At 40.5% G+C, this 24,950-nt stretch overlaps 1 protein-coding gene across 1 annotated transcript in view; it reads right to left on the bottom strand.

The window, feature by feature from the left end:
• Nucleotides 1-24,950, bottom strand: part of NEGR1 (neuronal growth regulator 1) — a 694,002-nt gene that overhangs the window by 235,982 nt on the left and 433,070 nt on the right. The window lies entirely within an intron of this gene.

Raw genomic sequence — 24,950 nt, 5'->3', positions numbered from 1 at the left:
TGACCACAAGCCTTCCTGTTGATTACTTGCAGGACTAGGTCTGGAAACTTCTGTGTGTCTTTCTGACTTGTTCATTGTGTATCTCCACCATGTTCTGTTTTCACCATTGTCTTTCCTTCGTGAAACCTAAGTCTTCTTTTACTTCTTCAATTCATTTTTTTTCCTCTGAGTTCTACACTTCAAATTGATTTCCCAACGACTCCTTTTAGACTCCAATGAAATGATTTCCCTGATCTTCTCAGCTGAAAGTGATGAATTCTTATTACAGCGTCTCAGTTTTACCATTCTTTGTCGTCGTTAGTGTAGATGTAGAAATGTGCAAGAAGCATGGGAGAAAATGTCCCATTTTCTTTTAATCAGAGTAATGTAAATTAAAATAAAATGCTATTATTTGACCTATCAACCATGAAGTTATCAGGAAACTAAAATATCCAGTATTAGTTATGAATGCAGAAAAATAAAACTTTCATATTCTGAGAGTATAATTTTAAACTGGTATAGCATTTTCAGAGGGAGAACTTGGCAAAACATAACAGAAGGCTTAAAAATGTGTTTCTGATGACTGAAGAATTCCAATTCAAAGACTTTGTCCTAAGGACATAAACAAAAACGTACAAAGGACTGATGTACAGGAATTATCATGATAGGAGCATTATATAACCAAATTGGAGACAACCTATTAAGCAATAAAATGCTGGTTTAAATTGCGGCATACTTATACAAGACACCACTCAGACATTGAAAATCACGTTCAAGAGGCTTGATTAATTACCCGGGAACAGGATCAAATACATTAAAGCAGAAGTGTGAAAAGCAGTATGTGGAAAAGATGTCGGAAGAGAAAATACAAAATCTTGACAGTGGTTGTTTTGGGGCGAATATTTCTTTTCTCCTCGGATTTGTCAAACCGACAGTGAACTCGTATACACAAGATGTCAGGCTACAGACGGGGCGGATGCTGTGTCTCCCTGGTGGGGTTTCTGAGCCCCTTCAGCCTGACTGCTGAGAGAAAGGCTGGTTGGAGCTCAGAAATCTGCAGCTCCATCCCGTGTCTCTTACGGGTGAGCTGAGGGCAAGCCAGAAGACAAAATCCTTAGACGCCCCCTCTGCAAAATGACGGGGTCGCAAAGGATGAGCTCTTTTATGGTTTTGATGTTTTTTAAAATTCTGCAAGCTCACTGGATCCCCGATGTACGGGAAAAGAGGAAGCACAAGGAGTAATACTCTCGCACAGGAAATATGAAACAGGATGAGCAAACATTCTGTGTGTGCAGCGAGGAGTTGGTGATACCAGGGGCTGTTTTATTCCTGAATCTGATGCTTCAGATTTTTAAAGCACTCCAAATAAAAAGTAGTAGAGAATAGATGCACTGCGGAGAAGCTTGGTTCTCCTCTTACTCACTCAGCGGTGGAAAATTCCGACCTACCGAGCCGGCCCAGATGGCAATGCTGGGATGCTCAGCAGAAGTGGCAGTGACCCCTGATAAGAGGAGCTGTGCCTGCCAGTCCCTTCTGGTGTGAACTGGAAGTTACTGCTGATGCTATTCGTGGTGCAACGACTCCATACAGATGGGGAAAGCAGTCGGAGTGGGACCAGGACTTCGGGTTCTAATTAGATCCAGCTGTTCCAGGGAGGCTGCCTTCATCTCCCGGACTGAAAACCAGGGAGCACAAGTTTCACATTTTAACAGGCAGTTTGAACCTGAGAAGATACAAGTGGAAGAAATAACTGATTTTGAAGTGTAGCCTGTGTTTGTCTTATTCTCCACGGGCCCTGTGTTTCCACCGTGGCGGCTGAAAAAGGCCAGGCACGCGTTCTCCCTGCTGCTTGCTCACAAGATACTTGTTTTCTTTTCTTTTTTTGGCCTTGACTAGTTCAAGAAAGCTTGCTACCAGCAGGGCTCTACTCTTTAAGTTGCATTTTTTAAAGATGTTGATTAAAATAAATAAAAGTTCATCACTATGTACTCCAAAACAGAATTGCAACATTTTGGTGTAAAATTTAAAAAGTACCATAATTTCAAAAGTAAATATTGTCTAATATCTGCTATATGGAGATCTCATTTTGCTTTGTAATGACTTTGAGGCATCAACTTTTTTATGTCTTTATTTAGAGCCATAGAACGGTAATTGGATAACACCTGACGTTGTGCTTTTCTCTGAGGAAGAGATTCACTGTTTACATTCTTTTTTTTTTGGAGTCTCACTCTGTCGCCCAGACTGGAGTGCAGTGACCGCTCCTGGCCACCGCAGCCTCGCCTGCTGGGCTCCGGCGATCCTTCCGCCTCAGCCTTCCAAGTAGCCGGAATTACAGGCATGCGCTACCACACCCGGCTGATTTTTTGATTTATTGTAGAGATGAGGTCTCACTGTCCAGGCGGGTCTCAAACCCGCGGGCTCAAGCCATCCACTCACCTCAGCCTCCTAAAGGCGTGGGATTACAGGCTGAGCCACCGAGCCCGGCTACTGTTCACATTCTTAACTCCATCTTGAAAATACTTTTCAAAAACTTAAGCAAATAGTGACCCGTAACTATGTAGGAGATGTTTTCTTTAGTGATATATACGATGCCCTAGAATTGTACCTGGTACATAGTAGGGACTCAAAATGTTCTTGACTCACTAAGAATAAGAAGTTAAAGGATATGAATATTTTTGATTAGCAAACAAAATGTGAGATGTAAAAATATTTAAAGCTTCAGAGACTAAAATCCAAACATAAAATGCAGAATTTTAAGGGTGCTTGTTTTGGGGTGACCATTCAGAGACCTACATATGGAGATATGGAGATTAAGCCTTCGCAAAGCTCCTTGTACTTTCAGAGAATTTTGCAAATCCTCAGTTTCCTCCTTTCACATGACTTTAATACCGAACTCTATGCTCTGTTACGATTTTGACGTTCCACGGCAATGTTCTCTTAGCAGTGGGAAGAGGAAACGGAAGGCATGCCCACATCTGGAAGCACATGGCTGCTGAGCCATCTGCCTGCCTTGGCGGAGTGGATGTGATACTGACCTTGAGGGGCAGTGATCTGCGTTCGAGTCCAGGATCGGCATGTCACTTGTCTGGCTCTAGGAAATGTCATTAACTCTTTTGAGCCCAGATTGCTTTTCTGCAAAAAGTATGTATAATATATTCAGCACAAAGGGTCGTTTTGAGGTGTTAAGAAATGTGTAGATTCTACGCACATATTGAGTTATTACTCTTTGCGCTTGCCTATCAAATCCCTGCTTCTCTTCTTTTGCTCTCGTCCTTTGATTTATCTTTCACATCTGCAGCTCCTTTAATTAAAATACTTTTCATTCTACCCAGAGAGCTCAAATATCATTTCTCTATGAATCCTTTTCTGATCCCCTAACCATATGTGACTTCTGCAACTTTGTCATGGAATTTGTCACATTCTGTCCTGTACTCGTTGAACTCACAAATGTGTATTTTCTGTGCATTGCTGTATTTAATAATAATCATAACGACAGCAGCTGATATCGAGTGGACTCTGGCTAGGTGTCAAGCAGTGCACTAATTATTTTTCTTACATTCTCTTATTTAAGTCTCACAATTTTATAAGATATCGTTCTTACTTTTGCTTCAATGTCTATGTTGGAATTTAAGTTCCCCAACAAGTACACAAATTCTGTAAATTTTTTGAGTGAAACTACCACATTGCAAGAATTACCTTAAGAGATTTATACAAGCTCTTTTGCTTGGAGTATATAACTATTTTGTGAATTAGGGTGTATTTGTATTTTACAAACAGAAAAACCAAGGCTCAGAAAGGGTAAGTTACTTACTTATATATGCATAAATTACAATTAAGATAAAAAACACTGGTGTGTCCAATTCCAATTCTGAAACTTGCGTTCTTCCATTGTCCAACACACAGCAGCATCTTATTTCTACCCATTGCTTAAGAAATACTTCTTTAAAAAACTGTATTTCTTCTTACATGTTATTTGCACTGCATCATCGTATTAACCACTACCATTCTTTAGACAAGCAAGTGTCAGTCCTTGGAAAAAATAATTTGTTTAGCCATTTTAAACTAAAATAAATAAATAAACTAAATCAGAAGTCACCACTGTGGTCAAATCCAGCCACAGTGTGGTCAAATCCAGTAAATGAAGTTTTACTGAAACGCAATACACTCATTTGTTTACATATTGCCTGGGGATATTTAAATACCTTAATATTAGAGTGAGTAGTTACGACAGACACCATAGGGACCTCAGAGTCTAAAATGCATACTATTTGGACCTTTACAGAAAAAGTTTGCCCATCCTTGTTTTAAAATCATCATGCTTTTATCTCACAGTCTTCTCTTTGGTGGATTATCTCTTACTCTTTGAACTCAACATTTGAAACCATCTTGTCAGACACACGAACTCAGTGATGTGGCACTGACTTCCCTACCCTCGCTCCAAAGCAGAGTCACAGGTGCCAGGTTTGGGAACACAAAGCTGTGTCTCCACTGATGCTTAAGAATATCATACTTTCCTCCATTGTTCTATATGTCAGATCTCAAGTGTTTTTTAGGCTCGTAGTTCATTATAATCTTAATTAAGGGCTTAAGGAAGAAAGAGACAATGGTGACTATCTGTAAACACAGTCTATGCATCTGTGCCGCTTTACTCTCCTTTTAATCTACAGTCTTCAGTTTAACAAAAACATGTGTTGGACTATTTATGAAGACATATACACATACTTAGAAAACATGAGGCACTTCACAATATTTCAGAGTAGCCTGCAATTCATGGGTACAAACTTTTCTGAAACTGAAAAATTACATTGACAACTTGAAAAGCTTGCTTTTCCCACCTCATTTCTCTTGATCTTACTTGCCTATTTCTTTCATTAGATTGGGGTATTTTAATTTTCTTTTCTTTTTTTGTCAATTGACTGTACGCCCTTATCTGATTGCTGGTAATTATTATTCTCTTCTGTCTATATTGTTGAAATAAGCGATATGTATTGAAAGTGGACACTGATCACTGAAATGACAATATCCTTGTATGCCGTGCATGTTACTATTACCTCCACGACCATCACAGCTGCTGTCTCTATTGATGCTGGCATGACCAGGTGCTGAGCTAAGGCTTTACATGTGATTTTCTTTTCTCTCTCTCCTTTTTTTTTTTTGAGTCGGAGTCTCACGCTGTCACCCAGGCTGGAGTGCAGTGGTACACAGGCTCACAGCCGCCCCAGCGATGAACTGCTGGGCTCAGGTGATCCTTCTGCCTCAGCCTTCCAAGTAGCCGGAACTACAGAAGTGCACTGCTATGCCCAGTACGTTTTTGATTTATTGTAGAGCCGAGGTCTCACCAAGTTGCCTGGGCTGGTCTTGAACTCACGGGCACAGGCAATTCCCTCGCTCTGGCCTCCCAAAGTGCTGGGATGACAGGCTGAGTCACCAAGCCCTGTGACATGTGATTTTCTTATCAGACCATTTCAAGTTAGACATTAATGCTTTTCACTTGAGCCATGACAAAACTGCAGCTCTAAGATCTGAGCTCACATGGCTAAAATGCAGCAAGCCCACCTCTGAACCCCAGGGTGGTCGGGCTATAGATCTTGTTCTTCCGACTACGTGACACTGCAGACAACTCCCTTGTTACTGGAAAACAGTCATTGTATAACTGATATTCAGACGCAGAAGAGGTGAACTATCGAGACACGAGAAGATGGGGAAGAACCTTAAACACATATCACTCAGTGAAAGAAGCCAGTCTGAAAAGGCTACATGTTGATGTGATTCAATGACGGGACATTCTGGGAAAGGCCAAACCAAGGCAATGGTAACAGGGTCAGTCGTTTCCAGGGGTTTGGGACGGGGGATGAGTAGGTGAAGCACAGGGTGATTTCAGGGCAATGAAACCATTTTGCATTGAATTTTGATGAGAGACACAGGGCATTGCACACGTGTCCAAACCTACAGTATGAACAATACCAAGAGTGAACTCCGATGCAAACTATAGCCTTTGGAATATTAATGTGTTAACATTGGCTTATCAGTTGCAGCAAATTTGCCACACTAGTGCAAGATGTGAACACTGAAAATCAGGGGTGAGTGAAGATTATACTTGCTTCACAATTTTCCTCTAAGCCCGAACTGCTCAAAAATTAAAGTCTATTTAAATAAAATAGATACATCACGAATATGACTGTGCCTCCACTCACAGTTGATTTCATTCCTCTGTCTGTTGTGGGGATTTTTGAAAGTGGATATTGTATACCCTGAGCATATGCAGTGGGCTGTTGAAAGGCAGTGCCGGCTATAAGATAGAACACAAGATTTATCGTAGCTTAGTATCAAATAGGTCAAGCGACAGATCATTTCTGAACTCGTTCTGATAGAAACGACAAGTGATACTTTTAACGCAAGAGAATACGTTCTAAGCATAAATCAAGTTTTGATAATATGGGGTGCTAGTTTTCAATGACTACTTAAATTTGGGAGGGGCTGTCTAACATATGAGTGCAATAATGGAATACCACATATTTTCCCACTGATTAAAAAAAAAGTTTCCTGGTTGAGTAGTGACTGAGTAATACATGTTATCTTGTGAGATTCAGTGTTAAAGCTGCAGTAAAATCGTCTACCACAGCTAGTCTAGATGCATTTGAATTTGTGTGCTTGTCAATTGAATTTTAGTTCTGTTTTTGGCTAGGTCCCATTGAAATTCCTCCTGTGGAATGAAAATGACACACTCTTCATTCCATTCAGAGGAACTGTATTAAGTGTGCTTGTATTCATTTATTCAAGGAGCGTTTATTAAGTATCTTCATTTTGGCAGCGTCCAGAACTAATTGCTGAGGTGGAAGGTTTAAAAGAAATTATAGTGGTGTTCTGAACCATTAAGGAGCTTACAAAGAAGTTGGAGAGCTTTCTCAAGCAAAGAGAATGATTAAATATCCTGGGAAAGTGCATTTTAGAAACGTGATCAGACCACACGTACTAAACAGTCAGGGATGCCTATGAAAGTGGTACCCTATGCACCTGAGGTCTTCAGATAGACTTAAAAAGAATAGGTTCCCTAAATAAAAAGCAGGTTGAAATGTTTGTATCCAATTTTAGGTCATCTGTGGACCCCTTTCTTCCTACAGCGATAGTCCTTTAGTATTGGAAACGCCCCAGCATTCATGAACACAAGCACAGAATGCAAATGTTGCAGAGAGAACGAGCAGAACACCTGTATCACAAAATAGTTCTGCATCCCTAAAAGACGAGAATGACTGGCAAAGCACTAATGCTAGCTTTATGGGAAAGTCTCACGCCAACCTGATTTGAGTTATTTTTCTCTCTTGGCCTCGGGAGTAGGACCTAGTTTTGCACTTGTGAGTAACAGCATGGATTTCCAAAGACCCACGTGACTCCATTAACCTCCCTGACTCCTCATCCTTTGCTATTTCAAGGTTGGAAAGACAAGATCGTGATGCTCACATGCATTGCTGTCGATTTGCCAAGCACTGTGCTCGCTAGGTAAGGGGCCAGGGGTAGACTGATAAACAAGTCAGCCTTGTTCTGTTCTCATGCTCTCTCTTCTACAGCTGCTGAGAAGCAGTCCAGAGGCAAGGCGAAGATTATCGCACAAATGATCATCTAGTTAGAGTTGTGAAAGACGGCCCCGAGGAAAAGTAAAAGTCACTGCAATGGTCTATTCCACTGCAATGGTCTATTCTTATGCCTAGGTCTTCTGAGCAGGTGTCCAAGCGAGCTTCTGCCGCGTAGCATTAAGTATCATTATTACTAGACTTGTGAATGCTTATTTGAGGCTACATCCTATGCTAGGAGCACTCTACATTTTACTCAACCCTACCACAGCCTGATGGAATTATCTCCAATTTGCAACAGAAGAAAGTGGAGATTGTCCACCTTCAGAGTATTCAAGGACCAGGGTTGGGTTATTCCTTGGGCACAACTGGCCCCAAAGTTGATAACCATCACTCCTGGCCCCTAGCACTTCTCACAGGAAAGAATGTCTTCACTTCACTGACCCTTGGGTAAGCCTCAAAATGAGAGGTTGGACTAGATCTCTCTTGGGCCTTGACTATCACTGAAATTGTAAAAACTTTTCTTAATTAATTTCTGTAGACTTGATGTAAGGGGAGCCCTTCTCATAAAGAAAAGAATGTGATGTTTCATCTTTATTTGATAATCTAAGTAAAACCTTCAGAGTCTCAATTATCTAGATGTATCTTGCTAGGTTCTTGGGAGAGATTTTGATCTGAATTTTCCAAATTATCGCCACATGTCTCTAATTCATTTATTAGCAGATGAACTGGGTGTCCTCAAATGGGTCCCGAGGTCATAATATTGCAGTATAAAACTGTTTGGCTTCAAAAATAATAGCTAGGATTTGTCATACGGAATGTAGAAAGATGCAAGCATATTGAGCAAGGAACCCCCTGGGCCACTGTGGTTTGATAAAGGAGATCTGAAACGGCAGTCTACAAAGAATGTCTTGAAATAGCTCTACACTCAGACAGTGAACCACAATAGTATAAAGAACTAGTGAATTCTTTAAAAGGCAAACAAAACCTCATGTTTCTTCACAGGAACCGTCTCTGGGAATGTGCTCTAACAATGGTTCAAAGGGATTCTGTCTCGACCTTTACACAAACTGTAATAAGTGTTGGGAAAATGTCTGAAGATCAAGAATAAAATACAATTTTCTGCCAAATATCAGTTCTTTGGGGAATTAAATACTCATTCCTATCGCTAAACATCACACTAATAACTAACACGAATACACACTTTTGGCATTGCTTTCTGTCACTATAAAGCCAAATCACATGCTGCAAAGATGCACCAAAGCTACCATATTTAGGAAGATACATTCAGCTTTGTTCTCATTAGACATGTCCAACATGAATAAACTAGCTTAAAAACAAAAAGATCGTTCAGAGAGCAGATTTTAATAACGGCAAAGATAAAAAGGCAAGGAAACATTAGGCTCTGACAGGAGAAGGGAGCAGATGCCAACCAGGAAGAAAACAAACTGGCAGAGAGCAGGCTGGGGACGCTGGCCGTGAACTTTACATGTGCCAGTTCTGATGGCTTGATCCTCCCTGGTGACTGGCCTCCTTTGATAATAGATAATGAGGAGAAAGTTTGTTACCACAAACCACTTGCAAAACTTAAATCCGTGCTTTCACAGTACGGTACAGAAGGGCTGCTTTCGAAATCTGTCGCCAGATTTAGAATGAGATGGATAACTCGAGCAGGATGGCAGACAAGCCACACTTCCTTGCACTCTTGTGTGGTAGCATGAACCTGCTCAGGTTCAGTGACTTGTCCAGAGGCCCATAGCTCGGCATTCTCTCTCCGCCAAATGGCTTATCTGTTCAATCACAACTCAAATGTCATTTTCTTCCGTGATCCCTGCACAATTCCAGCCAATGCATAATTAACTGCTTCTTGCGCTATGCATTCATAACATCATGTGTATAACCCTATTGTGCTGGAAGTTATGTTTACGATCTTTTACCCTAGACTAGAAGTGAGCTCCTTGGGGACAGGAATTGTTCGTGTACCGTTAGGTCCACAATACTCAGCAGAGTGTGTGATGCATAGTGATTGCCATAAGTTAAGAGTTTTGTTTGCTTATTTAGAGCAATATGAATATATAATTACATTTTTTAATGCAGTGAAGCTTCTTTCTGTCACCCAGATGTTTAATGATTTGCTCATTAATTTGGCAATAGTCATCACCATCTTTGGGCAGGAATAGACCACGTTTTTCTTTTTAACCATACCAAAGAATCCAACCTACATTTTCAAGTCTGTGCCAAAATTCTCTGTAAATGTGCCAGACTTCTCAATTGCTTAATATAGGCAGTGTTAAAAGAATTGCAGAATTGTTAATTGTGGCAAATGGCGGCTACCCTGTCTCCATCTCATGTAGGCAACTTCTTTCTCTTCTGGGCAGAACTTTTTTAAGATGACGACCTGATTTTATGTAGGTCTACTTAATAATTAAATAAAATAATAACAAATCATCAGAATAGAGTCCATATAAAAGCAACCAGGGTTTCTAGAAGACATATCCATTTAAATTTTAAAATTAGATATTTTCATAGAACTTTGGAGAAATCTTTAGAGAGCGACAGCCTTCTGGGAATGCCTCACTTCTTTGAGAAGTTTTGCGCTTTGTAGTTTTGTGAAGACATGATTGCACGCTACAAGGGAGGGATGGGTGTCTCAGGACACTGCCCGGGGAAGGAGAGATGGGGGAACGTATGTGGCATCACAACGGAGACCTGATCCTAAACCAGGGGAGGGTGAGGACCAGTTAGAAGCCCAAACTTCTCTTGCACGTAGACTACTCACTCATGTACCTAATCCCACATCGCAGTACTAAAACAAAGATGAAAAAAGAGAACGCTGTTGTAGACCACAAAATAATGACTCAAACTAACGGTTGAGTGGAACTAAAGTGGCAAGTAAGGTGTCTCACAAAACTGGGAAAGACTTAAAGCTCTTTGTCACTGCTTGTGTCAAAACTGTGCAAATGATTAAACCTTGAATTTTCTGCATTTGGCTCAGCCTAACTTCATGAACTGTCATTGCAGGCAGTGGACCTTGATGGAACGCCCTTGGAGTTGGAGGACCTCTGCTGACATTTGGCTTCCTTTCTTACTGGGTGTGTGACCCTCGTCAAGCGCTTGAGCTTTCTGTGTTGGGGCCGTCAACCACCAAGGATTTTTAGCCTTTAGGGTGATCTGAGCAGGACAGACATACAGAGCTAGGCAGTTGGTGTGTTGTACGAAGGCATTCCACAGGAGCCCACAGAGGCTTGAAGCGCGGTCTGTTCTTCAAAAGCCAAAGCGTGAGTCCAGATGTGGGATCCCTCTGCCAGGAGGAGAGAGGGCGTTTTCCCTTCCAAAGTGTTTGCCTGTTTACTGAGCTTTGTACACTGAGAGTTGCATCTGCCTAGAGAAAGTGTGTTTTTCTAATTCACTCAAAATTGCCAGATAAGCTAGCTGGGGTCCCGACTGTGAAAAAAACAGAGCAAAACAAAATCAGAAACTGTAAGTGTAGAATTCCATACAAATATAAACTGCCATGAATTTTGAACATCTTTGACTTTTTTTAATGGTCTTCTAAAAGGCACAATATAAGAGCTGGATCACCTTCCCAAGGAACAGTTAATTGTGCTTTTATTTCTACCATGTAAAACCAGAGATGAGCACTCCATGTGCAAACTTGTTTTTTCCATTCTGTAGAGTTCTGCAAATGAACTCTCGTATATGTGTTGATCTAGGAAAGTTTAGATAAAAACGAATGTAATAGAACTTGTTATAATTGATTGATCTTCTACCACATGTCACACACATGATTTACACGAGGGGGCAACCCCCAAAAGTAGGAATGCTACTTTATTTAATAAATGTGTATTTCTTCTTACATATTTAAACTTCAGTCACCTTCAGAGTTCTCTCCATCTGATGCAACACACTACTGGGACGCTTCTTTTCACGGCTCAGTTTTTGAACTCCTCAATTTTGATGCCTTTTAGTGTTTCTGCCGTTTTTGGTTTCATCTCTTTCCCATCAGCAAAACATTTCCCTTTGAGGACTTTTTCATCCAAGGAAGCAAAAGAAGTTGCTCGAGGCAAGACTGAATGAAAAGGAAGGGTGGGGCACCAGAGTCAGGCCTTTGTGGGTCCAAAACTGCTGAGCACTCAGCAAGGTGTGGGCAAGTGCCCTCGTAAACCACCCACCATGAGATGGGCAAGTGCCCTGTAAGACTCTCCAAAAAGCATTCACTGAACGCAAACACGGCCTCTGCTAACAACGCTAGCTGTTAACACTGGTGCCGAGGGATTCCTTGGACACTTTACCGAGCAGGGGAAGCCTGTACTACTAGGGACCTGCTCTCCAAAAGGTAGTTCTGCTTTTTTTGGGTGGGGGAGTCCCCCTCATACAGTCTCATCTCTATAACAGTAGTGCTGCCTCGATATTATTATGCTTATTTCGTAAGGTAACTGAACTCAAAGAAAATAAGTGCATATTCAAAGTCAGGCAGAAAGTGAAAAATGAGAATTAGAACACAAGTCTCTCATACTAAGTTCTGAATGCCTTCTTTCCACACAACTGTCTTGAGCTAACAACACTTCTCAGACTCTTCTGCTTCTTGGTAGTGCTATGACTTCAGGCTAGATGCTTAGGAGAAATGTAGCAGATTGAGACTTTAGCCCCAGGAATCGCAAAGGCTTGGGTTTAAGAACACAACATGGCCGTGAATCACCTGTGTGGCACTGGAAAAATTATTTAGCCTCTCTTTGCAGAACAAGGATAATGACAGTATCTACTTCTTGGATTTGTTGTAAAAAAATAAATGAAATAACTTATGTCCAGTTGTTAGCACCATGCCAGGCACATCATAAATGGTCAAGAAACCTTTACTGGAAGCAGTGTGATCTAGTGCCTCAGTGAACAGATTTTGGAGCCTGAAGGCAGGTGTGGCTCTGTCATCCACTAAACGTGAGACCCTGAACACGTCATTTAACAATTCCAAGCCTCAGTTTTCCTCATCAGGAAAGGGAAATAATGTCAGGACCCAACTTACAGTCACTGGGATGTCACCAGATACACTCGACACACTGCCAGTAGCATTCCGAGCTGTGCAAAAGCCTGTATGTTTTTGTTACTGTTATGCTCGGAGGTGGTTGTGTGTGGAGCCCGGTACTGAGAGGTATCTCTGGGAAATAGCAGATCCCTTTCTCGAAAGCTGCAAATACCAACGGCATTCAGGCACTAACGGGCTCTACATTTATAGACTCAATCTTGGTTCCACCACTTACTAACAAGACATTTAAGTTTTGTGAGCCTCAGTGTTTTTCATCTGCAGAAGAATATTAACAATAGATGTATCACATTGCTAACTATGGGACTATTAAAATACTTTACATACAGCAAATTACAACACAAATGTTCTCTTTATAACCTCTGAAAATACGCATTAGACGTATTGTGCTATAAAAGAGATATGGAAAGACACATCAAAAGCATTTCTCAAAAAATTATATTCATCTGAAATCCCTCAGTATCTCATAGATTACTCCTTAAAATATAATTAAAGCTAGTTTAGTTTTGTTAAAACTAATACGCACATGACAAAATCTTGATCTACATAGAAATAACTCAGTAACAGCCACCCACTTTCTGGAATTAATCACTTATGCCAGGTTCATATTTTTCCTTTTTAGTTTTTATAAAGTGGTTATCTGTATAACCTAAATGAGTGTATTATTTTAGTTGATCACATTTGAATTATGCATATCGCTTCTTATTATGAAAGGTGATTACATGAGGTATTGATTCGCTTTCTTCTCCTCACTTTTGAGCATCCTAATACTTGTCATGTTATTATTTTATATTGTCAATGTTTGTAGAACACTTTAAAAAAAAAATCTATAGTTTTCTTTGTCTATATGTTGTCCTTAATAGACTAAATTCAACAGGATCAGTCTTGGCAATTTCATGAAGAGATGAATATTCTTAATTACAAAGTGAACATATGCTTTACTATAAAATAAAACCCTTACTCCTGGAAAAAGATGTGCCAAAATGCCAAAGCATGGGATCCCATTTGATTACTTCTGCATATCCTTTGCTTTTGCCAGGTCACTTTATTACTTTTTAAGTTTTTAATTTATCTTATGTCATTTTATTTCTTGCAACCGTTTAACATTTTACCGGACGGCCTCATTAAAAGATTAAACCGAGCTCTGTCTTTACCTATTTTTAAAAGTCTCCATTTGCCTTCACACTTGATTGATAACATGGTCTGTATGAAATTCTAGGCCCCAAAATATTGCTTCTTAGTTGTGTATGCATATTATCTAAGGGCTAGTGTGTAGACGTGAGTGGCAGTTACTGTTCCTCTTCAAGTTTGTAAGTCTGTCTCAGATTTTTCCCTTGAGAACGTAACTTTCTATTGTGAGACCATTACAGATTCTGTCCAGGCGGCATCCTGCCTGTGCTGACTGCCCACTTCCATTTCAGTTTGCAGGAGGGTGGCCGTCATATGGGCTGAGATCCGGAGCTGTCATAAGAAGAGCCAGTTTTAGTGTGACAGTGGAGAATTCTAGTGCACTTCCTTCTCATGTGTAGCTGGCGTCCTTGTGAGGGTGTTTAACTTGTGTTCTCGTGTCTGCTCTTCACGTAGGGTGTTGTCAAAACGACTCCTCTTCTCTTAGAGGCCCACATGCATGCCATAACCTTCCCCTGTGGCGGAATTCTCTCCTTGGAATGCAATGCTCAGGTTGTATCTATTCACTGGTGCGGAGGTCCAGCCTCCACGGAGCAGGGCCTGAGGTGGGGGGAGGGAATGAGGAAGAAAGGCAAGAGACAGCGGGATGGGGAGGTCTCTCTCCTCAACAGGTGAGAGCCTGTTTATTATTTAGCATGCTTCTTATACAGGGCAGAACTGTACAAGGGGTTATTGTAAAAACAAGCAGAGCCGGGCTCGGTGGCTCAGCCTGTAATCCCGCGCCTTTGGGAGGCTGAGGTGAGTGGACTGCCTGAGCCCGCGGGTTCGAGACCCGCCAGCGAAACCTCATCTCTACAATAAATCAAAAAATCAGCCGGGCGTGGTAGCGCATGCCAGTAATTCCAGCTACTTGGAAGGCTGAGGCGGAAGGATCGCCGGAGCCCAGCAGGTCGAGGCTGCGGTGGCCGGGAGCGGCCACTGCACTCCAGTCTGGGCGACATAGTGAGACTCCAACTCAAAAAAAACAACAAAAACAAACAAATAAAAAAAAAACAAGCAGTGTCAGCTTTGGGGCCAGGCATCCGGGCCAGGTGTGATCGACGTCACGTCGCTTTGCTTTATTATAAAGTAACAAATCAAGGTTAGGGGAGATGAGCGAACCACAGTGGAATTATGTTGTTACTAGAAGGCGAGCTGTTCTGTGTTTATCTTTTTGTACCTAGGGCTTTATTGTAGTGAGGACTTTATCTGTACCATGTGCACCCGGATGTGAGGGCATTCAGGACACTGCTTCGCGCAGCAGGCTGCCTTCCTCACAGCCTGCCTCTGGCTAGGATGCAGCGTTTCCAAGCGAGACCTTGCCTACGAGCTTGGGGTACTCAAGGCCTGCTACGTTTTATGTAGCAGGCTGCATCCCTCACCTGCCTTTGGCTAGAATGCAGAGCTTCCAGGCGAGACCGTTGCCTACAAGCCCAGGGTACTCAAGCCTGCTACAGCGGCAGTGCTCGTCTGCTCCCCACATCACACCTGCTCTGAGATGAGGGAGCATAGGCTTGGTTCCTTGAACACAAGCCAAGAACACCAGGCCCTTGTCAGCTTGTGCTCTGGTCTCCTTCACACTGGGAGAAGGCAGGTGGGATAGTGAATGGATCCCGTCATTCCAGCCGTTCCAGACGTAGCTCTCACTGATGACCGCAGTGTTTGCCAGATCAATGTTTCTGATTTTGGAAAAGGTATTTCCTATCTCATATTTGCTATGTCATTATTTTCTACTTCAAGCCAATTCTGCCTAATATTTTTTATTCTATGATTCCCTCACACTTTCCCATTTTCAACTCCCTCTTTTTCCTCACCAACACTCTTATGATTCTCTTCAGTTTTTTAAAAATATATCGTGTGTGTGTGTGTGTGTGTGTGTGTGTGTGTGTGTGTGATTTCTGGAGAAATTTAGAAGAGGAGGGAGGTAGATGCATGTATCAGGTCCGCTATTTGGTACTAAAGTAAATAATATGAACTCAATTACAATTATTTTGAACATAATTGATAATGAAAGCTTTTGAGAATTCATTAACTTCTCTTTTCTCACTATCAGTCAAAACCTTGCCTGTACTATTTGGACTCTTAGGGGAAAAAAGATCATATCTCTACGGCAAGGTTAGGGTGTTTGGCACAAAACATCTCTTTGTGTTCCTGACACTCTTTTTCCCTTGATCGGTTCAAGCCGGTCCTATTTTTGAAGCAGAATAGCTGCAGAAGAGTAGCCTGCCATTTGGACGTACTTTATCTAGTAAAACGTAAGTTTCTAGGAGAGATAACCTTTAATAAGAAGCTATAAACATACATTTTCCACCAGACCTTTCTTTGGAATGACTATCCAAACGTGGAAGTGACTCAAATCCAACAGTATCAGGCCAAAGTAAAATAACTGTCAAAAGGTTAGGTCAGCAAAAGAAAATTTAATAACAGCATATGAAATATTTACTGGAGCTATTTGCAAAGTTAAATCATTCATGAAAATATATTAAACACTTTAAAATAGGCTAACTTCCATGTGACAAATGAGGGACACTTAGAAAGCAAAAGTGTAATATTCTGCAATAATAAAACTAATTTTTCTAAAACGATAGTTTACACACAATTTTCATCCATCTTGGCTATCTGGGGACAAAAAATATACTTCATTTCCATTAAATATATTTCCTACTGATTTTGAATTATGGGGAACTCGTGAGGGCTTCTGACAAGAAAACAGAGGAACAGGTTAAACATGGAGAAACGGACAGGGCCACAATCCCCTGGAAGACTTCTGTTGTAGTCATTCTATGAACATGTCCTGGCTCTTACCATGTGGCAGACACGGCAACAGAGGCAAGAACTACAGTGTGGCACTTCTTTGGAAACTCACCGTCAGTGTTGCTTGAGTGCTTGCAGGGATGTGGTACCCACTCTCAGTAGGCAGCCTGTTCCAGTAGAGGACAATTCAAAGTTAGGAAGATTGTTTTTTCCCCCTTAAACTGAGTTCCTTTGTCTTCATTAAACCCTTACCTATTGGTTCTGATTCTTTTCATATTTGCTACTCTCTTCACACAGCAGTGTTTCACTTGTTTTGAGACTGATTATAGCTGGACAAAATGTGCTCAATTGATTTAATTGGACCGCACAAACATGCATCCTAGACCTCTCACACCCTAGTTTTCCTCTTCTAGGGGAATGCACTTCTTATTTATCTATTTTGAACCTCTATTGGTTCTTTGGTGCCTATAAGATACAATCCACATTCTTACAAGGGCTCATTCATTCTTTATTTTTTTTGAGTTGGAGTCTCACTCTGTTGTCCAGACTGGAGTGCAGTGGCCGCTCCCGGTCACCACAGCCTTGACCCACTGGGCTCCGGCGATCCTTCCGCCTCAGCCTTCTGAGTAGCTGGAATTACAGGTGCGCACTACCAAGCCCGGCTGTTTTTTTTTTTTATTGTTTATTGTAGAGATGAGGTCTTGCCAAGTTGCCCAGGTGGGTCTCGAACCTGCGGGCTCAGGCAATCCACTCACCTCAGCCTCCCAAAGGCGTGGGATTACAGGCTGAGCCACCGAGCCCGGCTTCATTCATTCTTTAAATGAGTCAATGTATATGTTTGCTTGACAGTATTGCACTGGATGCCTATGACCCAACATAAACTAGAGGAAGCCTCTGCCTTTAGGAAGTTTCATCTCACTCTTTACTCCCAATAAGCACTCACACTGCTCCTCCGTGTGAATGCACAAATGGGCCTAAATACTTCAGAGAACCAGATTTTCCTAACCTCCTGTCACTCAATAACATTCTATATCAATGTTACCTACTTACAAGCAATGATTCTATCTTTTATATAATTTTTCTATTCTGATAATAGTTAAAATGCTTTTCCAGGATTTTCAAGACCACTCTGACAATAGTCATGTGCATTAAAAATGTGGGCCTCAAACCAAAATAATTCCTTTATAGAAGCCATGTGCTAAGAAAGCCCTGGGTTATAAAGTGTAAAAAAAGTTGCTGGGTGCGGTGGCTCAGGCCTGTAATCCCAGCACTTTGGGAGGCTGAGGCAAGGGAATTGCCTGAGCCCACAGGTCAAGGACAGCCAGGGCAACTTGGCGAGACCTCATCTCTACAATAAAAAAGAAAAAGCACACACCTGTAGTTCTGGCTACTCAGAAGGCTGAGTTGGAAGACTCGCCAGAGCCCAGCAGTAGATGCTGGGGTGGCTGTGAGTGCCACTGCACTCCAGCCTGGCTGACAGAATGAGACTACAATAAAAAAAAAGAAAGAAAAGAAAAGACCTGCCATGGAAATAGAATAGTCAGTTCTTTTAGAAGCCAAAGTATAGTCACTCAATCAGCATTAAACATGAAACACACTAACACCCACCCTGGATATGCTGCTGCAGCTTTATTTTGATGGAGGGAATGGAATAGGCCGTGTTTATCTTTGGAAATGACACTCAAGCCTTCCATGGACATACACACCATGTATGTGATGAAATATTCCAAGTCCAGACTACAATTATGTTGAGATTTACTATAAATCTCCTGCCTGGCAATATACCTACTCAGTAGTAAAAGCTCACCTCCTTTTGTTCTGTAACTTTATGCCAAAGTAAAGTTCTCATCATGACCTCAGAGATTTAACGTACTAGAAAAGTTCTGTAGACAAGGCTGAACAACTTCTGTATTTCATCTTCCTTTAAAGCATAATGTTGAATGATTTTTAAAAGTTACACTGCAAGCCACATTCTAACTCAAGATTTATTTTGCTACTGAAGCTGTTTTATTATTTTCCAACTACAAGAGCCTTTGGAAAAGTGTCTTATGGGGCAACCTCCTCGGGTCCCCTCTCACTGTGGGAGCTTTTCTGTCCTCTTAATAAATCCTGCTTTAAAAAAAAAAGAAAAGAAAAGTGTCTCATGACCTCATATTTAACAAACCAATTTCCAGGTTTCTGTAAGCATCTGTCTGCAGGTATCAAACATTTGGTCTGATATTAACATTTTGAATATTATCATAAAATACTTTTCTACGGGAAAATATAATTACGTCTGGTCACAAATTAAAGTCCATAAGGCAAAAGAAATGAGAGTGATGCTGCAGAGAGAAGCCAGGGCCCAACACCAATGTGAAGTGTGGCCTAACAGAAAGGCGCGGACCATATGTCCAGGAAATAGACACTCAGCAAATGCCAGAATCACATAATTGATTCCTCTGTAGGTATAAGGCAAAACAGAAGAGTGTAGTCTTTTTTGGTGTGACTGTTGTAAGTCAGTTGAAAAGGAGATTCTAAATGTTTTGAGTAATTCACCACAAATGGCCACAGTGATAGGCAAAGCTAGTTTCTGAGAATGGTGAAGAATTTAGCTCTTCTGTGCAACCAGGCAAGAAAACCAAGGTCTGCAGCGTATGCAGGAGTGAGAGTGCGAACAAGAACTCCAGAAATGGGATGCCAGATGGAAAAATGAGTGCTGCCATCTGGTGGCATGAAAGACAGGGAGTCAGGAGGTCTGGGTTCGAGCTTTAAGTCTATACCCCCTCCTGTCTGGTGGACAGAGCTGTAGAACTGGGAAAACACAGAGTACCAAAACGTTTCCAGGAAGGCCTTAAAGAACATCTGTTGCCTCTTGGTTTTGTTCCAGGCAAAGCAGAAGCTAGAGTCATGTGTCTCAATAGTGCGTTGCTTGGTTAAAATCTTACTAAACCTATCTCCTTCACCACTGAATTTAGTATAGCAAAGTAATGAAGGGCACAGTTTTTAAAACCCGACTGTGGGTTCAATTCTCTCCTCATCCTCACTAGCTCTGTGGTTCTGGGAATGCTCTGGGTTTTCTAGGGTCAATTTTCTCACCTAAAATGAGAGTCACAGTATGTCTCAAAGAATTAATATTTGTTCAGTGCTTAGAAAAATGCATGGCATGGTTTAGATACTACACATATTTTAGCTATTATTATTATCATTATAGATATTGTTAACCTCTAAGAAGGTAGCAATGGATTGTAACTCATCCATTAGTCTTAGGTTTTTTTCTTTTTTTACTGAGATACTTTTTTAACTTTTATTTTATTTTAATAAATGGTAGACACTAACAGTTAAACTCATTATTTTAGTCGGGTTCAACCCAATATTTTTCCTAGCAGGAAATCTTTGTGTGTGTGTTGCCATCTGGACGTGTTTGACCAGATCTCAGAGTATCACACAGAGGTTCCTTCAGCTGGTAAATGGCCCGTCACTCTTGATCCTCTTTCTCATGGGAGAAAAGCATCCTTGTCTGACCACGGGAAACTGCAACTTCTTTTACTTTCCTTTTATTAGAGGAAAGCCCAGGTAATTAAAGCCTGTGCTGTTCCCGGGTAGCCGCAGAAGCAGCCGTGGAAGCAAAGCAAGCTAGCATGTCCTTTTTGTTCCTGCCAGGCTGACAGAGCAGATCAGAGCTGACTGCCTTCAGCACAGTGATAGGAGGCAGAATGCCCAAAAATTAGGGTTCGGGCTCATCCTCGGATAGCTGTCCTTTTTAAATAGGTAGAGTATTTGTCCTTGAGAGTGAACCTGGCGAGAGAAGTCATTAGCCCTAGGAATAGCATTTTCACAGGTCTCGGCCATGAGGTGATAGAACTTGACTGAGAGAACTTATGTTCACTTTTTCTGAGGGGTGGTTGTCTAGGGTCCTAACCTTACCGAGAGCCTGAGAACGCCGGTCCTTAGGATGACATCATCTGGAGCCTCAAGACAAACACCAACAGACAAACAAAAACAAGAATGCCTTGTGTGTAGAAAGGTGGGTATTTCCCCAAGGAAGGGAAGAAAGTCTTGCCGAGAGGCATGCGTGGGGTTTGAAGGTGAGCATGTGAGGATGAAGAGAATAGAAGGAATGCTCCCAGGAGCAGCCTGCTTGGTGACTGTGTTGTTTTCATCTACTATATCGCCACTGATGTTTTGTTCTGTTCGCTATTTGCTGGGGGAAGTTTGTTAAAGTTTCCCATATGGGTGTGGATTTGCCCATATCTCCTTTGATTATGTCGGTTTTTGCTTTATGAATTTTGATGCCATGTGATCAAGTACATAAAGATTTAGAATTTGGATAGAGCCCTAGAAGCAGACCCCTTTAATATTATTTTTAAGTCCCTCTCTATTTCTAACAAAATTTCCTACCTTAAAATGGAATTTGTCTGATATTAGTAAATACTAACTTTTTGGGGGGGTTCATATTTCATGGTCTGTCTCTTTCTGTTTTTAAAATTCAGTAGTGTCCTTCTAGTTAAGTTATGTATAAACAAACCTAATCTTTAACCAGAGTCTATATTCTACCACTTTTAATGGATTTCATAAAATATTTGGGTATATATCTGTCATTATACCCAAATAATGGTTGTTGTTTTCTATAACCAATTTATGTCCCATTTTCTTTTCTTTCTTTCCCCCCTCTTGGAGTAATTGCATGTGTTCATTATTTTATGTTTTCCTCAAATAATTATTAGTTTAGAACATTTTTCTGTACTTGGATAGTGTTTCTAGATATTCAAGCTTGCTGCCTTGAGTTACACAGTCTAGGTTAAATTATTACTTTTACAATTTCACCCAGATGAACCAGGACCTTAGTCCACTTTAGTTTTATTGCTCCTTATTTTATGCTGCCATCCTGTATTTTGACTATAGATAGCACCTTGATAATATTCTAAAAGATTATTGTTCATATTCTGCATGTAAGCATTTGTTTATATGTATCAGGATTTGCCATTTTCCAATCCCCTTTTTCATTCTTGCAGTGCTCCATTACCCTCGGGTCATTTTTCTTCCACTGGAAGAACATCTTTCATGTTTTCTTTTACAGCTCATCTGCTAGTGATGAATTAGCTCGGTTTTGGTTTATCAGAAAACATTCTCATTTGTCTTTATTCTTGAATAATCTTTTGTTGAACATATGATTCTAGTTTGGCATTGTTGTCATCTCTACAGAATTTAACGTTATCTTTCCATGCTCTTCTAGCTCTCATTGTTTTTCTTTCTTAATCTGTGTCAGTCTTATTGATACTTTTTGAAGATATCTCGTCATTTTGTGTATGTGTGGCTGTTTTTAAGATCTTCTCACTGTCTTTGTTTCAGGAGTTTGTCTATGATGTACTTTTTAGCATAGACTCATTTGTATTCTCCTTCTTGTGACTCATACACTTTTTGATCTTTGAGTTTATGGCCATCAATTTTGAAAAATCTTAGTCATTATTTCTTCAGATATTTCTTCTGAATCATTAGTTTTCTGTCCTCCTCCTGGAACTCCAATCATCCACATGCAATTGGTGTTGTGTCTACTATGGCATATTTTCTTCTGTATTCCCTGTCTTGTTTCCTCCTTGGCTTTACTTTGAACACTTGCTATTGACTTGTCCTCCAACTCACTAATCCTTTCTTCTGCTTTGTTTGGTATGCTGTTATGATTTCTTAATTTCAATTTTCATATTTTTCAACTTTAGAATTTCCTCTTGATTTTTTTTTTAGATTTCAATAAGCTGGTGAAATTCTTCATCATTTCATCTATTTACTCGAAACTATTCATCATCATTACTTTCATAGACATAGACATTGTGTGCTACTCTAGTTTCTATGTTATGTGTGGTTCTATATCTATTGTCTGCTTTTAATCTCTTGGTTTCTGCAATTCATTCCTTCCTGTCTTTCAGCGTGATATTTTTAACTGAATGGCCCACATTGCATATTAAAAATCATAGAGGCTTTAGATCACCTGTCTTCCTCCAAAAACAGTTCACTTTTGTTTCGTTAGAAAAATAGGCTTGGGAGATGACAAGTTAGTCAAATGTAACTGATTTCAGTTAGGTTTGGGTTAAGATTTGAAAGCCTCACATACCTCTGGCTGGTCTCCACTTGAGGCCATGGCATCTGTGAGTTCCAGTGAAAGCCTGGGTGCACACCAGGCCCTTCTCGTTCGTTTCTTAACTTCCTGTGTGTTTATTTTAGAAACTGGCTTATGTCTTGAGGGAAACTGACTATCTAATTCATCACCTGTGTTTTCTTACTTAGACCTTGAAGCCCTGTATTTCCATCTTGTCTCCTCAGCTTTGTGAGATTTCCAAGCATCCTGGTTTTTCTGGTTCCCAGCCATGTCCCTCTTCTGAAGAAAACCTAGCTTCTCAGGCTCCTGTCTTGAACCTCAAATCAGCAGATGCCCAGAATAAAAAAGCCTACAGGATGCTAACTGAGAGTCCCCCACCACCATATACACACAAGTTGTGCCTCACCAGCTCTTGATGACTTTAAATAATTTTTTTGGTATTCTTTTTTTTTTCTTTCTCGAATTTCATCTTGAGCATGAGTCTATCTTAAAGTATTTCATCACAGTTGGAAGATGAACTCCAATACGGTGATTTTTTAAAATGTGTAATGTATACATTCTTAATTTGTTACACTTTGATACTTTAACTTTGCAATAAAAGAGCTTTATATATTCATCACCATTAGGTCTGCTGGTCTAATTGAGGTTTACGGGGCAATACAATGAAGAAAAGTGAAAATAATTCCATTTAACTGGGGGAGGAGAACTGAGCATGAGAGACTTGTCCTGTAGTGTATTATGCCCTCACTCCTGCAAGAGAGAGGCTTGCTCACCTGGGGACATTGGAGAAGACCCACGAGGAAGATGCAGTCATGAGCAGCCTTCAGACGGCCCCATGGTTAGCAATGAGCACTTTTGAGAGGCAAAAAGTGAAAAATAAAGGAATCTGGCAAAATCTGGGCTACAGTTATAGTGATGAATTGAAATAAGGGGAAAGTTGAGAAAAAGACTGTAAATGATAGAGTTTGAGAGACAAATATTTAAAAAAGATGAGATTACAGTAATGAAAAAATCACTTTATAACAGATTTAAAAAAAACCTATTTTAGGGCATTGTTCTCAGGCAGTGTTTCCTGGGATGTTGCTTCCAAGCCTGCCTATCCTGCCAAAGTCATCAGTCTCACCCCTCTTGTTCTTCCGACCCTATCCTATCCTTCTCTCAGCATGAATTTCCATGACAGTTTCTCACCACCTGTGGCCTGGTTAAGGCCTGGCCAGGCTCCTTCTCACTGCTCACACTCTGTCATCTACCTCTTCTTGGACTGCATTCTCAGTCTGGCAGTCATGGGTTCCCGAGAGTACTCAACAGATCACATTTTCCATACTCTACCATATCCAGCCACTCTCACTGGCTTTGTTTTTATTCTGCTTCAGATTTCTAAGGCATATTTTATTTCTGTTATCTATCTGAACTATCACAAAAACTCATATATTAAAAGTTACATCATGATATGGAGCATGCCTGATATCTGCTATGAATAGTCAAGCATATCTGATGATTGAAGGCGAATCGGTTCAATCCTGATCTCTAAAGTTAGTACCTTGCTGCTGGGAGATTTTGGGAATATAAACCATAGCCATAATGCAGTCATTTGCTTTATTAAATGATCCAATTATTATTATTAAATTAGATAAAATTATTATATTCATTAAAATGTTAAAGTATGCAGCATCTTTATAACTTTTAGCAAGAGTTAAAAGATACCCCGAGTAGCATTTAGAAAAATGTATTCCACAGGTTACCTGTGCCCTGCTAGGTTGTACGTCCTATGAAGGCACTAGCCATGCCAGTCTTGCTCATCACTGTACGTCCAGATCCTCGCATAGTGGCATACTGCACATGTTTAATAAATATTTGTTAAATAAACCAATCGATAGAGAAAAGGGAAATGTTAGTATCAACAGAGTGAATTAATCAGTTCTATTCTTCAAAATTTCTCAGTCTTTAATATGACAGTTTGCTCTGTGATTATCCAATAAAGAGACAGAATGTTCAGTTTTTGCCAATTTTAAGTTTCAGAATAGCCCTCTGTGGTAAGTACTCTGACAGATGCTTTTTTAAAAAATCCAGGTCTATTCCTTGAGACAAAGCTAAATGGACACCAGTAAAAAAATGGTTGGTGTCAATGCATTATAAAATAATAAAACTGAGAGATCATGCATCAACTAGAATGAGAAAACATTAAATTACAAGTTATTGGAGCCCATCATAGCAAAAATTAACTGCTTGGCAGGATGTTGGTAACATTGTGGGGGTTGAACCCAACAAGTGCCATGAAACAACTGGATCCATATACTTTGTCCAGGACATTAGTCTACTATCGTATTAGTGGGCATCTTTGTGAAAAAGTTAACAAGGTATTGAAGTGTGGACT

The sequence above is a fragment of the Carlito syrichta genome, unplaced genomic scaffold, assembly GCF_000164805.1.
Source record: "Carlito syrichta isolate Samal-C Ts95f unplaced genomic scaffold, Tarsius_syrichta-2.0.1 Scaffold301783, whole genome shotgun sequence".
Lineage (NCBI taxonomy): Eukaryota > Metazoa > Chordata > Mammalia > Primates > Tarsiidae > Carlito > Carlito syrichta.
The sequence above is the reverse complement of the archived record's forward strand: the minus strand, read 5'-3'. Positions and strand labels throughout refer to the sequence as shown.